This window comes from Pempheris klunzingeri, chromosome 10, assembly GCF_042242105.1.
Source record: "Pempheris klunzingeri isolate RE-2024b chromosome 10, fPemKlu1.hap1, whole genome shotgun sequence".
Classification (NCBI taxonomy): Eukaryota; Metazoa; Chordata; class Actinopteri; order Acropomatiformes; family Pempheridae; genus Pempheris; species Pempheris klunzingeri.
In genome coordinates this window covers 15,224,411-15,237,123 of record NC_092021.1, presented here as the reverse complement: position 1 = coordinate 15,237,123, position 12,713 = coordinate 15,224,411, and the positions used below count along the sequence as shown (strand labels likewise).

Genomic DNA, 12,713 nt, shown 5'->3' with positions numbered 1-12,713 from the left:
TAGGGGAACAAGATATCCGATTTGCCGTGAGGCTGAAGGAGACAGAGATCATGTTCTCTGCTCAGAGCCGATGACGATCTGAACGAGTCAAATCTTTTTGTGCAAGCACACTCCTTAAATCCGAGTGTGTGAATTGAGAGGCTCCATTTAGTAAGCTTGTTCAGCTCTTCATGAAAGGCTGACTCATTCATTTCCTCTGGCTTGTCAAACTGTCAAAGACTCACTGAAGTGTAATTCTCCATCAGCAGGGCAGGCTTATCAGTTACCATGGGAACTGCAGCCGAGTGACTTTTAGGCAGTGGCAAATATTCACCAATAAGATCTGACCATTTTGTAAAAACAGCTTAGTTTAAATTGCTCTCATGATGTAGATAAAACAGGGGGCTGCTGTAAACGTCAGGTAAGGGAAGAGCTGATACGAGATTAAAATCTGAGAATGTGAGATGTGAAACATGAAAAGGTTTCAAAATTTGTTGTTACATATGCCAGCAACACCATAATTCTTAAAGCCAGAGCTCATTGTGTTTTGTTTTGTCGTTTTTTGATCTAAGTGTATAGGGAACACATATAAAAAGGTGAAAACATAAAGCCAGGGGAAAAAAACATGTGTTTAACTTTGATAAAAAAACATCTGTAATCACTGAATTAAGGAAATGATCCGTCAAACAGATCATCAGGGGGACAATTTTCATATTTAAATTTCATTTGCAGTTTGCGATGTACAGTAATTGTCATGGTTAGCATTTTACATAATCAGTAATAGCAATCTATCAGTCTATATATACTGAAATAAACCCAAATGACTAGAGAAACATGCCGAGAATAGAATAAGCATCAATACTGGTCTAGTTCCAGTCTGTCACTGAAAATATGCAATACACTGTAAATGAGAAACTGATTTTTGTAGCATCAAGGCAGAAAATACATTCAACAAATACACAATTCAGGAGATCACCAGTATCAGTAAATTCAAAAAATATGAGGCAGTTTGGTAAACGTGTTGTTGACCCCCGCCCCTGTGCTTACCTCAGCGTCCCAGAACTCAGATCTCCACTGGGAGAGGCAAATGTTTCTCCACAGTGTCACACATCTGTCAATCACTGAGGGTCACCTGCAACAACAAGGCAAAAATGACCCATCAGTCACATCCTCAAGGGAAGAACTATCACGGGAAAAGTGGTCATCTGCAACAAATGATACTTAAACTTGATTCACATAACTTGTGCAACTGTGTGTCAGATCTAAGGACCAGCTACAATAACCTACACATACACAACATGGCCGTCAGTCAAACGTCTGACCACCAGAGAGAAAACTTCTGTGTGTGATCATCCACAGGTGTCTACTACTAAAAAACAGAGGTCCATTATCAACAGACCAAAGTGACATAACTGAAGTGGTAGAATCAATTTAACAAGAAAATGTTCTGTGCTTCAGCACCCATTAGGCGATACCAGTTAATATTCTTTTTTTACAATACAATGATCTGCCATCTGCAAATGATGCAAGATAATCAGATAAAGTAAAACCATAAAGAATTAGTTGATTGAAAAAAATGTATTAGCAACTGTTTTACCTATTAAAAAATGGCAAAATATAATTGTTCCAGGTTAGAAAATGTGAGAATCTGCAGCCATTGCTTGTCTTACATTATAGTGCATTTAATATCTGTGGGTTTAAGACGTAGTAGTTGGACAAAACAAGGAATTACATTACATCAATTTGGGCTCTCAGACATTGTGTTATTGTGTGTGTTTTTGGTCTTTGAGACCAAACCAAATGAATGTGATTAATTGAGAAGATCATCAGCGGATTGGTCGATACTGAAAATAATTGTTAAACTGTTTCCTCCCTATTATTCAGTATCATTTGGTGAGCTTGCAAAAAAATGCTTTACAAAGATTGGTGGTTTTGAATTTATGAATCTCATTTTGTTGAAAAGGGAAATTCTACTGCCAGCACTCAACATAAATGACAAATGATCAGTCAAAGACAATGCACAAAGCAGTTGACATCATGGAGACTTGGAAAAGTCAAACGGTTGCTACAACAGCACGGCCCTCCACTGAAAGACGCCCAGTTTTAGCATTAAAGGACATCGCAGTGATGCAGAGGCCTTATTACATGCATCCAGAGTACAAACCAATAACACGCATTTTGTTTCAAGATAAAAACTGCATTTGTTCAACAAACACTTTTGTTTTGAAGGTTATTTTGAGGCATGGCACAAGGAGTTATTGTTGCATAGCAACAGTCAGCTGGCGAACTTGTTATCCTCGGCTGCTAAAAATGCATCTTGAGGATCCACACCCATAGTTTTTACTGTATATTTGGCAGGAAGAATCAAGGCTGTAGAGGGCTTGCTCTGCACTGCTGCATGTCCCTAAGAAGCAGACCGTGCCACATCACTGAGCACTCCATCTGATGTCAAGCATTTCCAAAACAGCCTTGTGCTTATCGGAAGGACTCTTATATTAGCAATTCATCACAAAGAGCTGAGGAAATTACCATGCAGGCGTCCCATCTGTCTAGAATGATGTGTATACCCTCTTTACCATCTATTGAAAGCTGTAAAGAAGGTATTCACAAAGCGTACTCATAGTGTGACTCATCAAAGCTGAGGGCAACAGTGGCTCCAGGTTGAGTGAATGAAATAAAGGGAAGGACAAGGAATGAATAATAAAACAAGATCTGCAACACTAAAACATTGCATACATCACAGAAGCAGGTTAAAGGTTTGCCGGGAAGTTATTTTCAGTTAATAGTCAACCACAAGTAGCCATTAATTGTGAGAAATCTAATCTGAGGTTTCTATCTTTCTTTTAAATGGTAGAAACAGTGACTGATCTTAACCAGACAGTACAAGGTAGCAGTGGCCTCATGGTATACCCCTGTAGAAATGTGTTTTTCACTACTAAGGTACAAATTCATCTTAATAACTATGACGTTTAGAGCTTTGTTCCAAGTAGCTGGTGTGAAATCTTCAAGGGTTCATCTTTTATGCAATTACTTGTTAACTTTTCTTTATTTCACATAACTTTTACAGTAATTAGATATCTTCAATAGGTCTTCAATAGGATTCTTGCTCACTGCTGCTTTTTCAAATGAAAAAAACAGCTCCTTAACAGTAAGGAACAAAGCAAGCAGGAGGTACATCTATTAAGACTCCCCGAGGAACTTTCAGAGAATACCAGGTGAGCAAAAGAGACCCACATCATTTGAACTGCAGTGAATTGGTCTTTGAATTGTCGCACAAGTAAGACAGAGGAGGTGCCTGAAATCATAAAATATAAGAAACTGATTGCACTGTAACAAAAGGATATTCATTTTCTACTTCAGTTCAACAATTTCAGTCTTAACGAAAGGATTTTTGCCTCAAGCCTTTGATATTAGGTTGAATTTTGACCGTCATACAGATGAAACACAAAAGCCACAGAACCAATATAAAATAATTAATAATAAGACATATTAAACATCTACCTAAGCAACACAGCAAGACCAAAGAGTGGCAGAAATGTCCTCTCTGTCCTCCCTTCTGGTTACAAAACTGCATAATTACCTGGACGTGTACTTTGGGAGTACAAAGTAATTTCTCCCCACTCTGCTTCTATCTCATCCCGGCGTTTGCATGTCTAACAACAACAGTGTTTTCCAGCGCGCCGTCGCTGTTAGCTAAATGTCACACACCTAATGAGGCCCAGCGAATGACAATAAGCAAACTTTCCTTCATGAGCCACTCTTCCTCTGTGCAGGACCTGCTCATTGTCCTGGGGAGCGGCTCACATGGGAGAGTGCCAACCCATCCTGTTTACGGCACTTCAAACCCCAAAACACAATGTCGTTGTTAAACACACTGCTTAACGGCGCACGCTGCTGAAACACAGCCAGCAAGTTTATTTTGTGTGTTTATTTCCAAGAGCAGTTAGCACACAATAAATATGTTAACTGCTCTGCGTGGTTTTAACAAACTGTCGTGAATAATACAGCTAGCAGTAATCCTTTATCACAACAATTTTATACCAGAATTATATTCAGTTGCCCAAATCAACACCTCTCTAGAGACCTTTCAACAAAAAATGAATATTATAAGATGTATTGCAGGGTTGCTGTATTAAGGCAGCATTCGTTTTGGCTAGGTGGATCTAACAAACTGGCAATACAGAGTGCATTTGTGTTGTATAACATAGCTAGATAAAGCAACTTGGCTCAATATTTTCTTTATGACAAATACTACAGTACTTTCTTTTTGTCTGGATACACCCTGGACTGAGCAGTGGACAGGAAACAAGATTAAGAGTCTACAGCCGTAATAATGGCCCGAACAAAGTGAATTTTTTCTGATGTTGGTGCTAAATGAGAAGTTTTGGGATCAACAGATCTATTACAATTCATTTCATGGGGATTATGAATGTCCAAAGCGTGTGTCGATCAATTAAACAATTATGTAAATATTCAGTCCATCAAGTCTTCCTTTCTCAGTCTGTAAACGCAATCCATTTATTATATGATGATGCTATGGGGCTGAAATAGTGGAACCTTTCATACCACCACTGGTTAATACATAACTGAGTCAGGCAGGTGTGGAGTGCTTCATGTTGCTCTCACTGCGCTCATGAGGGAGGGGAAAGAATTGCTCACCATTCACACTCATACTGAACCCTGGAACCTCTGCAGTCTCATGACTCAATAAGTACTGTGTTGGCTGGCTAAGCTGGTGAGTGAATACAATCGGTCAAGTCGGTGATAAAATCCAAAACAGCAACATAGGATTAGCATCTTGAGTGTTTGGGGGAAAGACTGTGGCATGACTCTCGTCTCAGCCCCTCCTCCCCTCTGCCAGCTGCCAGGACATACAGGACCAACAACAGCTGCAGCATGCTAATCGACATGCTGTGCAACTCTATAAACAAACACTGCAAGCATGCTAATCACGTCAGTTCTATGACAGACAGCTTGCATGGTAATCCCACGCTGCTGGTCCATGCGCTCTGTATGTGTTTAACTTGCTGTCAGCGTTAACAAACCTCTTCATTTGGGGCTTGACTGAGCAATACATTAGGTGGGAGGCTCAAGAGTAGCTGATGATTATACCGATAAAAGGACGCTTTTCCAACAGGTGACACATTGGTAACAAAGCACCACATAAAACCGTGCAGCTTTACCCTGCAACCTATGCCCGTAGTAGCTGGAGTCTCATGTCAAGTGAGTACTAAGTGCTCTTTCAAGCACCAAACAATTTTCATCATTCATTGCAGACGGATGAATCATACAAGTATCCATGGCTAAGTGACTCATTAAACCAGTGTAAACAAACACACCTAGTTCTACAGAGTACAGAGAACCACTCTGAAGCACTGCTGTATTCAAACAGAAGAAAGGAGACGGACCTGGATGATTTCAGTTGTTGTAAAAACTAACCTTAGGCAAACCAATAAACACTGAGCTTCTATTAGTTAATTCTGGGATACAATTTTCCCTGCCAGTGGTGGCAGGTTTGCTGTTGTGGTTTCTGTATGAACCACTGGTGAGCCGTAGTCAAGACCTCCCTAAAAAAAAAAACAGAAATACCTGACACAATCAACACTTATTTAGGTTTTCCGGTGATTGCTGCAGTCTCAACATGTTAGAAACAAAATGATTTTATTTCCCCACAGCCAGCTACAAGTGTGTCGGAAATGTAATCACTTTTATCACATGCGCCAGTTCAAACACGAGTCGGCAAGTGCGTGCTCAAAACATTCATCAAAGCAGCGGAAAAAATATAGAAATATTTAGAAGGAAAATAAGTGTGGGGTAGCTTCGCCACAACAAATGCAAATGCTGCAGCAGTTTTAGTCAGCGGTGACGTGTGAAGACACGGTTCAAATGCTACCAGTACCCCATGAATCAGCACTTCTAGTCAAAACTGATATCTATGATACCTAAACTGATATCCAAGTATTTTTGTTATCAGACCGAATTTTGGAAAACGGTCATGTCGTAAGATTACTGAGAGGTTTTGGCAGGAGGAGGAGTGAAGGGAGTCAAAGCCAATCTCATTTCAGTCTCTATTATTTCAGTTAAGCATGGTGGACTAGTGCCCATTGCCATTATTTGCTTCTTCCGATGTTTGTACTGTGCTGGGTACAGCAACAACAAAAACAAGGCAACATCTGAAAATAAGTCTAGACAATAAATGGTAAATGATGTGTTTGTTTGTCTAGTGCCTTTCTCGTCATTTCAGCCACTCAAAGGACTTTTTACATTACATCCTCATTCACCCATCATTCATTCAAGAGGAATCTAAGTTGGAGGACACTCTTCCTTCACACACATTATGGATGAAGCTATGCTTCAAGAGCAAGTTTGGGTTCAGACACTTCGACATGCTGACTCATAGGAGACTCATTGAACCACTGACCTTCTGATTGATAGACGACCTACTCTACACCTCTGAGCCACAGCCACCCACAGTGGAACAATGGAAGTGTTAGCTATACAACTTCCGTTTCTTTGTAGCCAATGAAGAGCATGAGACAGCAATACAATAAAAATAATAAATAAAAAAAAACACATTAATAAAAGTAATAGATGAATATATGTTGGCTTAACCAAGTGAAGGTACAAAAATTAAACAAATAAAGAGCACATGTGAACTACAGTGATGAAATAAAAAATTTGCGTCGGCACATGACTCTCTTAACCTGCATCAACGAATAAAAGAAATAAAAAGTTACCACACGGGAGACTTAAAAATGTTCCCTATATGTGGCTTTGCATCTGTCGGTCTCAACTTCTCCTCTCTGCCCTAAATGAGCAGTGCCAGGTTTCAACAGTCCAACACTGGGGATTTTTCAAGGTCAGCTTAGCTCAGTCAGCCATGAATTATTGAGCTTGAGCAAGCTCTGTTCCTGCTCTGTTTGCGCCACTGATGCTGTCCTCCTTCCTTCAAGTTTGCTCAATGTGACACATGGCAAACTAAACGTCCAACAATGATGGTGTTATGATTCATTGATCCCTGTTGGGAAATTCTTTGCGTCTCACCTTTTTCAACAGGAAGGTCAGCTCATGGGGTCAAATGCAGACCAGGACTGACCCAGTGTCTTGCTCAAAGACAATACTGGACTTCATCTGTCCGCTGTTTCAATATGTTTGTGCGGTTCTCATACAGCACATGCAAATATTTTTGAGATTTAAATATGTTGTGCTTCCTAAATTATGGCCATTCAACTGCTCCAGTCAATCTGCTGGTTTGCATATAAACATGGCCCCAATGCTTAACCCTTCAGAGTCTTTTTTTCATTTTACCTTTGTGTTTCCCATTAAAACTGCTTAGCTTGCCTTTCTTTGTGTCTTTCTTTTCAGCACAACCTCACCTATGTGATTCTACAAGTATTTATTTATTTTGACGTAATATATGGACACACTGTATGTAAAAGTGCAAAAGAAACACAAAATCCGAGTAGGAACTAGTTGGATCTTTGGAGGAGCGGGGGTCTGCGCGGACACCTCCTCTCGTTCGTCTTCACGCGCAGCATCCAGTTCATCCTCTGAAAGGAGTCTTCCTCAGAATCAGAACGTTCTTTCCCAGATTCAGCATCTTCTAACTCGTAGAAGAGCTGTAGTGCACGACTTCGGCTCTTCAGAAATTTAGTCTTAATAGGCCGATCGCCAAAATTCAAACACTTTCCAACAGTCTTTGAATTGAGCACGTGCGTGCTTGTGTCACAGCTTTACGTTTTCAAACGTGCGACATGTGACTTTGACGCCGTGTGGCGGTCCTAGACTCTGAAGGGTTAAACACAAAAACACACACACACACTCATTTTGTTTCTGCCCAAGAATCCCTCTCGTACGTTTGATTTGACACAGTCAACGAGGGAATTTTACTCATCCTCTCTGGTGCATGTGTGTTTGCAGGTTGCCATTCTTCATGAACCACACACACAATCACACTACACACACAGACACTTTCCCTCGGTAGTGGGATTAACTCTAATACCTGACCACAGTAAACCAGTCGCCTGTAATCTCCGTCCCTGTGCTTCTCTCAATCGTAACAAGAACCAGCCACTCACCAGTGCAGTAGGCTGTCTGCTCAGGAATAGAATCGGGTTTATTAATAGCAAATACAGCACTGGAGAATGACCCCTGTTGCCTGGTTTATATATATATATATATATGTATATATATATATTTATAAAGATAGGGCAGCAGGCAGGTACAAACTTCAGTGAGACTCCAACTGACAGACTTTTGGTGGGTAAAGGTCACAAACAGGCAGGCAACTGTGACTACAGTCAATATGTTCCTGTACGAATCAATAGCGGTGCTCCTAGGACACGTGGACATAGACACAAAAAACAGCTTCTTAGGGCATGAAAAATACATACTAGAGGTGATAAAACCAGCAGGAATGAAGGGAGATACGTGCACAGAAAAGAGGAGGGAAAGAGAGAGTGAAAGATTGGCTATTCTGTCTCACTCATCCTCTCCTCATCTCTCATAGGCCAGGCTAGGGGAACTGAGGCGTACGCACATCCTGGGCTAAAATTAGCTCTGCTGCAGCTGCAGGGCCAGACGTGTTGGGATGGGCCCGTGATGCAACTACGCACGCACGCACGCACGCACACACACACACACACACAGACACACACACACACGGTTCCACAAATTAAACAGGGTGAGCCACAACACACAACAGCACAGGTGAATGCCAACAGCATCCTGCCTCCTTCCTCTCTGCTGTTCAAACTGAGGCATGCAAATGATCTCAACACAAATGTTGCATGCGAGGCCCTCCAGAGTGTCCCACACTAACCTCTCCTACACACATTAGCACTGGGATCAAGGAGGAACAATTTGATTTATGAAAGCCAATGGCATGTGGTACATTTCAAGCATTTAGTTCGTGATCCTATCCAGTAGGACATTCAATGGGATGTTGCGTACGACACTGTAATTTCCAGACAAGTATCATAATAAGCAAGCACTTACTGAGACTACAAGTGTTACAGCTGTGTCGTGGGAAGTCATGGCTTTCCTTACAAAAGGGAAAATGACACCATTCTACAGGAGTCTCATTTCCAAAGTAGTATTTTGAGAATTGAGTGTTCTCATGCTTTCCGTCCATCCATCGTCTACATCACTTATCTGTCAGGGTTGCAGGGCGTGCTGGATATTGGGCGAGAGGTGGGGTACACCCTGGACTGGTTGCCAGCCAATCACAGGGCCAACACATAGAGACAGATAACCACTCACACTCAAATTCACACCTACGAGGTGCTTTTTTGGTGTAAAATATGTCGAATAGCACAGCTTTTTCAAATCGAGTATTTCTGAGGAGCGCAAATGTTCCTGTGGACACAGAAGCATTGTGCAGTTGAGATGTACTAGGCAAGGACATATACACTGACCTGCTTCTTAAGATCACCAGCACAACCTATTGATTAGATTGTACAGGTGAACTTGATAAATCCCATCCTCATGAAGGTTCAAATGCTCAGTTGTTGACACTGTGTCACAGAAGCCTTGAGTCAACACCGTGGTTATTTTCTAAGCCGTGGTTAGTGGTGATGTTGAATTGAATTCATTATATTGAATGGTATCTCTAACATTCTGCCACCCTTGTGTATATAAAAAGGGGCAAACACACATTAAAAACCTTTCATTTTATCACTGCGTGATATAACACCACCACTGGCTACATCCTCAAAGAATACAATAGAGATTAATCAATACTGATACAATGCCAACAAAATTGAGGATTAGAAGCTTCACAAGGGCTGGATTCATAGCAGGGATACTGTAACGTATTGAATGAAATTGTTCAGGTTTTTACCAAATAAACAGTGTAAAACAAGAGCCATGGGGCTGCTTTTTAACGAAAGCTTAGGAAATCAGGAGGTTCGCTGACAGTTCAAACTACAGACACATGACCACTAATTCCACAGTATTTAGCACGGCTGTTGACAGTGTGTGCATGGTGTGTGGGGGAGCAGCTAAGTATTTAACTTTACTCCAGAGAAACTGGGAAAAATTGTGCACTGCTGTATAAGCCGCTCAGCAGTCTCCTATGAGTGGGCCACCTTGAGCTTTCGTGACATGGCCAGACCACTGCACAGCACCTCGGCCTCCAGGCCTGAGACCCCAGGCTGCGTGACCAAAGGATCAACAAGGGGGGGAACAGAGGAGATGGGGCTGAATTATTACAATACCACTTCAGATGCTGAAGGGGACAGGTAACTTGGCCTCTCAACCTCCCAAGAAACTCGTAATAATTGTTCAATCAAAGTGCTCCCTACATTGCAAACACCAACAATAATGTGGGCTATGTTTTGGCTCCGTCTATCCCACTGCAGCAGACACAAAGATATTGCGCTAGCTGGACAATAACAGTAATGTCTGCTAGCAACTGTAGCCAAGTTAATAAGCATTAGCCATCGAGCCATGGCCAGACTTTGGCTTTCCAATGAAACACTTGTCACTCTTTTTAAGACATAGACACCTAAAAAAAAAGAAAAAGAAAAAACATCTAATTACATAATGCAGAATTCCGTCTATGCTTTTAACCAGGTTTTAATTAGTACACTGTGTATAGTTGATCAGTTAGGGTGAATAAGTTTAGAGATACTCCCTCCCCTTATTACCAAACAAGGCCTCACGAAATGTAAGAGGACATATTTGTTAACAGGTGCCACGCTCGACAGCGCCTCGGCAAAAGCCCCCACTCTCCTTCCACGTCTTTTCCATCATATCACAACAGCAAATAACTGGCAATGACTCAAAGGCTCCTGGACTCAACCAGGCTTTGGCATCCGTTCAACCTCAGACAGGCGCTGAGTCGTGACCAGCAAGCTGAGCAGATCTACTGGAAGTTAAAGCCCAGCAGAGAACAGTGGCTCTGAGAGGATGATGACCTATTATCTTGGTTTAAATAAGCCGTCCATGCTGCCATACTAATGATACAGAGCTTGTGTTTCCCCTCAAAACACACGAGTGGGAAAGTTCACGTGCCGTTCAGTCTCATGTTAATTGTGTTCACTGATGTGAGCTATCCATTTGTGTCTGCTGACAAAGTATTATCTGGATACAAGAAGTGTAGTCAACTGAAAAAAGTTCAGATTCTACTTCATTCAAAGGCATTCATTGAGATTTTCTATTTTTGGCCACTAACCCATGATATAAATAGATATCTTTCTTTTCTCCATATATTATCAACACTGTATAATACAGATACAGAGAATGGTGGACTAAAGGTAAACCACTTCTTCTGTCAACACAGTGTTGGATTAATAATGGACTGTTTCAGACACAACACTCGCTGAAATGACCTGAAGGAGGTGAAAGTCTGTGGCTCACTGAAATCAACTGGTCATACTGCACAGTAGAGCAATGACAAAGCCTTTCACCACTTCCATGGGAACCAGCTACTTCCCCTTGGGGATAATACAGTTAATCTAACCTAATCAAAACATTCACACACGTCCAGCAAACCAACGCTCCAGCGATGGCAGCACACAGCAGCAGCACAGGCCACTTTCCAAATGTAATCTGAGATTGTTTTAAAAACCCACTGCGAGCACATGTAATCCTCTGTCACATGTCAACCGCTGTCAAACCCCGTAAACAACACCAACGTTGGAGTTATGGGTTTGATGAAGCATTCATACAACGTACCACAATGTGTTCTCCTTAGAGAGGCAACAAATAGTTCTTAAATGGATTGGATTTGAAATAGTAATTTGTTAATTTTCGCTCTTCTTTTAAACTTCATTAGCCGATAGTGAAATGATTTGAGATACAGTAAGATGTGGTGTATCCATCCGTTTCTACACATTTATGATGTAAATGTCACTTGTTTGCTTACTTTTGAATCTTATGATTGGATACAACGTGTAATAATAATATCTATAATAGTAGTTGTGATGTATATGCGCTTTAAAGGCTAAAGCTACACTTTGTCGCACAGTTTCTTAAACTTTCTCTTAAAATTCTGTGCAACTGAATCATAATGCTGTGACTAAGTGTAGTAAAACTGACTGCTTCTATCTATTAGAGCTAGGTTATAACTTCAGTGACACAACTGCAGCTGCAGAAATTTGTCACTTGACTGAGAACAAATTAATCTGCAACTTTTTCATAAACAATTACTTGTTTTATTCATTTTCAATCGTTTTCATCTGAAATTGGAACAAAACAGGCAATTTATTTATTTACATCACCTTCGGATGTGGGAAATTCTGAGAGGCATTTTTCACCATTTTACAGACTGATGTTTAAAATGAGAAAATAATCTACAGATGAAGAGATAATGGAAATATTGGTAGTCGCAGCCCTAAACACAATTATTATAATGAAACAGTCACCCTCCTAACATGCATTGTGTTTGGCAGAATTGCCTGTATCATAATACCATCATTAGCTGGGGCATGTACTCTGTGACTCCTAAACCTTGTTGCAATCAGTTTTGAAAGCATTGATTCATTTACAAACAAGAGAGTACGCACATTATGCTGCTCCACCTCTTCGGAGCCCCCAGAGGAACAGTATGAACTCGTGTTTGGCTGACAGAAAGACAGGGCTCTGAGCGGAGGGTGCTCAGGGAGAGACATACTGTACATCATGGAGACAGCCTACACACAGAGAGACCTCATACCTGGCAGTGCAGTGAGTCAGCAGCACCACAGCTCTCTCTCTCTCTCTCTCTCTCTCTCTCTCTCTCTCTCTCTCTC

At 41.1% G+C, this 12,713-nt stretch overlaps 1 protein-coding gene across 2 annotated transcripts in view; it reads right to left on the bottom strand.

The window, feature by feature from the left end:
• LOC139208139 (hyccin 2) overlaps positions 1-12,713 on the bottom strand; it is a 37,298-nt gene that overhangs the window by 22,352 nt on the left and 2,233 nt on the right. For both annotated transcript variants that reach the window (XM_070837719.1, XM_070837721.1), the window contains exon 2: positions 1,027-1,111. The gene's annotated coding sequence lies outside the window, so the exon portion shown is untranslated. The remainder of the gene's footprint in view (positions 1-1,026; positions 1,112-12,713) is intronic.